The following is a 4,282-nucleotide window of genomic DNA, read 5'->3' on the forward strand; positions in this document are numbered from 1 at the left end:
CTTCACAGTTACTGTTGTAACCCCTGTTCCCTGATGGAGGAAACAAGATATGGTGTCCCTCCTGCCACATCGCTGAACTGCCTGCTGAAATTGCTGGGACTTTGTCTCGCCTCCTCAGCACAAACCTGAATGAGTGGATGCACACCATCTCCTATTATACCAGTATGTCCAGGGGAGTACACTCAAAAAAATGGTTTTGCAGCACTGTTGGTTTTACCCTAATCTGTTTTGTTAAAATAACACACATACATTTCTTTTCCCACCAAAACACTATTGTATTGCGTTTCATTAACTGAAACTGTGCCAATTTCCACTATACTTAATTATCAGTCGTTAAACTAATGTAAAGTGTTTAAGTTAGCGATTCAAAAAACCGGATGTGACGACTTCCAACGTATTTGATGAAGACGGCGCGAAGGAGGTGGCAAGGTGAATGGCGTCAGACGTCAGTCAGTGAGGTAAGAAAATAAAAAGTTAATCTAAAGGCTTTAATTTCTGTTAGTGTTTCGCAAAGTCTGCGCTGGGATGTTTTTAATATATTGATATTGAATATTGTGTTAAACTTTATTGTTTAACGTTTATTGTGCCATTAATGGATGATTCCATGCGATTGAAAGATGCGTGTTTATTTGTAACATACTTGTAACTTGTTACACTAATCTGTTGTGTAAAACGCTTAACTTAACTTGAAAAAGTTTTACGTGGCTTCATGCACTAAGACAGTGATATTAAAAGTTAAAACTCAGTACGCACCTTATTAATAAACTAACGTTAAATGCAGACGAATCCAGCATATGAATGCAACGCGTTTAGTTAACGTAAACGTCGTTCATATTTTAGGTTAATCTGCACGAATAGCATGTGGTTTAGGCTATCATCATCATCAGAATTTGATATTTTTAGATTGCTGTTTCGGTATTAATAGCTATGTTAAGCGTGTAAAACATGGGAGGAAAACGCTTATCGTGTAACTAAACGCATTGCGTTGATATTTTGGGCTCATCTGCTTTTATTGGAATTGTGTTTCAGAGTTTGGTCTTTGATTATCACAGTCTTGGTATATTAAGGCCTGGTTTCACAGACAGGGCTTAGGCTAAACCAGGATTAGGCATTATTTCAATTAGGGCATTGTAGCTTTTATAAACGTAAACTAGAAAAAAACATTACTGGTGTGCATCTTTAGATAAAACAATGACATCCACATATTTTAAGATGTATCATGTATAATGTATTCAGTTAAAACAGCTAAAATATGCATTTTAGTCTGTGAAAATGGGGTAAAGCGTTTTAGCTCCTAAAACCTCCCAGTGTAGTTTCTAAGCTATGCAAGTCCCAGTAAAATTGTACAAATAATGCCATGTTCACCTTGCAGATGCATACATTTTGACATTTTATCTGATATTACTTTTTTATGACAGTTTTTCATCATGGTTTTTGGAGTTCGTCACTGTCTTTGGTGAAATAAAGGAAGGAGATTTATTGAAGGAGAAAATGGTGTTTTGGCTAAGGTAAGTGAAGCACTGTATTTGTCTTTTTAGGTTTTAATAAAAGTAGTTAGTTAGAACCCATGGCTTGGCACAATAAAACTGCTAAACCTGCTCTTCATAACGTCTTTGTTTTAAATTTATCCCATTGGTGTCAACATTCGTTGTCAAGCTGGATGGATACTCTGGAAAACTGATGTTTGCAAATTGAGGAGTCGTCCTTGGACAAAAAATTAAACATCTCTTGGTGCCCACTACACAGGTATGAAAAACTACACTCAACAAAACCTTGAATTAAAGCGTTAGTTTACCCAAAAATTAAATTTCTGTCATTACTCTCCCTCATGTCGTTCCACACCGGTAAGACCTTCATTCATCTTCAGAACACAAATTAGGATATTTTTGATGAAATCTGAGAGTATCTGATCTACTCATAGGCAGCAATGTCATTACACCTTTTGACGTTCAGAAATGTAGTTAAAAACATGGTTAAAATAGTCAACGTGACTGCAGTGGTTTAACCTTAATGGTATGAAGTGACGGGAATACTATTTTTGCACAAAAACAAAAATAATGACTTTATTCAACAATTTAAACTGTTGTCATACGTAGTGAACTCACTGCTGACTGACTTGTTTACGTCCGAATAACAGCTCGTTATTGGCTGACTCCTGTGTCAGCATCAAATGCACGTGTTCAGCTTCAGCCTATACTAAGTTGGCATTCGGATGTAAACAAGGATGACAGTTCAAATTGTTGAATAAAGTCATAATGTTTGTTTTGTTTTTGACCACAAAAAGTATTATTATCGCTTCATAACATTAAAGTTGAACCACTGCAGTCACATGGACTACTTTAACCATATTTTTAACTAACTTTTTGGACGTCAAAAGGTGCAATGACGTTGCTGCCTTTGAGTAGATCAGATACCCTGGGATATCAGCAAAAATATCTTAATTTGTGTTCAGAAGATGAACGAAGACCTTACTGGTGTGGTACGACATGAGGGTGAGTAATAAATGACAGAAATTTAATTTTAGGGTAAACTAACCCTTTAAAACAATATTCTCTCACTGGGGTTATGGTCATGAGCATGCATAAAAAAACAGATATAAGATTGTTTATTACCATGATAAATACAATAAATGCAAAGTAACTGACAGATGTTACATGTATAACACTATTGTTAATGGACAATGTTCTGCAGAGTTTAGCTCTAACTTACCCCAGCGCAAGCTGAAAGTTTAACACTTTGTTCTTATTTGAAAATTCAAAAAAAACATTGATGGTTCAGGTGCATTTAATTTGGGTCGAGTTAAACTCCGCAGAACAGTCCCTCTAGGAGCAAGCTTTCACACCCCTGATGTAAAGCATGAGGAGGATGGATAACTGAAAGTGGTTGAGTATGATGGGAGCAATGGCAGGGTAATCCTATGGAAAGGTGAATTATTAGATTTAAAGGCTATATTTGGGTAATGTTGTTGTTGTTTGCATCTTTAGAATGGTGACATTGAACTGAAGAGAGAGTGCATAATCAAATCTCTCTGTGTCTACATGAAAGAAGGCCCTAGCAGTCTGATCTGTATATGGTGAGTATATGTGCATTTTAAAATGTTGTTTATTTTCAAGGATGCTAAATGCTTTGTTAAAGTAAATACACAGGAATTTAAGAGTACAGTTTTTTTTTTTTTTTTTTTTAATATCCACACTAGGACAGGACAGGAGGCGATTCAGAAGACTTTGATGGGGATTTATTTCATAAGACTGGAAGGTGCAGATATAGAAGAGAGCCTAGCAGATGTTGGAGTGGTGTTAGAGGGGCAAAAGGTTCTTCATACCTTAGCAGTGTCCCATATGCCATATACACCCATGTTGATGAGACTAAAATATGGACTGAATTTGAGCTACCCTCCTGGATTCAGGTATACTTTCAAAGCACTGCAAAAGTTGATGGCAACAAGTTATCCAATAAAGTGCATTGAAGAGCACACTACCATCTGGACACTTTTTTTTTGTAAATTTGTATAAAAAAAAATTTATTGTATTTATCCTTTGTTTGTTTTTGTTTTTCTAGGTTAATTTTCACTTTCTTGAGTTAGCAGAAGTCTTTTGATTCTAACATTATCTAAAAGTACTTTTACATCAGACTGTTAAAAGCATTTGCACAAGTTTAAAGATTCTTGAATGTAATGACTGAATAGGCTGTTTAAAACACAGTTTATTGCAACTGACAAATACAGTTTGATAACTTGTTACATATCTTGTCTTTTTTTGTCTCTACAAGGTAATCACACACAAATAAATGCTGCTTTGAAGGGAGTTACTTTAAATAGAAATCACTGAGTTAAAGTAACAAAACCTAATTGGATGGAACCACTGTCCATAATTTAATTGAGTTATTTGAAACAAACCTCCTTTTGTTGGTTGAATGAAACATATTTGGCTGGTTTTAAATAAACTAAAGCATGTCCACTAAACTTAACAAGTTTAAGTTACAGGGAAGCAATTGCATTGATTTGATTTGACATTACTATTTTAAATAGATTTGTCCTCATTCAGTTGTGTTGTCACAACACAAGAATTTTACATAGATTAAAAAAATTCTATTAATGTTAATAAAAAACAATTTGCTTGTGTGGAACCACTGTCCATAATAAAATTAAGTAGGTTTAAAGGATCATTTTTTTGAGTGTAGCACATGCAAATTATACTTGCCTCTTCTCAGAGGTGATTGGGGATCCCAAGTAGTACCCCTTAGTCAGTCATCGACATCACGTCTCATTCCCACCATCAGGGAA

The 4,282-nt window shown here is 35.2% G+C and overlaps 1 long non-coding RNA gene across 1 annotated transcript; it reads left to right on the plus strand.

Annotated features, from left to right (window-relative positions):
• The first annotated feature begins 276 nt into the window (after window positions 1–276).
• Window positions 277–3,307, plus strand: LOC137037130 (uncharacterized). The gene is made up of 5 exons (XR_010897258.1): window positions 277–458; window positions 1,419–1,508; window positions 1,657–1,746; window positions 2,985–3,073; window positions 3,197–3,307. It is a non-coding gene; the product is annotated as an uncharacterized lncRNA (long non-coding RNA).
• The last annotated feature ends 975 nt before the right edge of the window (window positions 3,308–4,282 follow it).

The sequence above is a fragment of the Chanodichthys erythropterus genome, chromosome 15, assembly GCF_024489055.1.
Source record: "Chanodichthys erythropterus isolate Z2021 chromosome 15, ASM2448905v1, whole genome shotgun sequence".
Lineage (NCBI taxonomy): Eukaryota > Metazoa > Chordata > Actinopteri > Cypriniformes > Xenocyprididae > Chanodichthys > Chanodichthys erythropterus.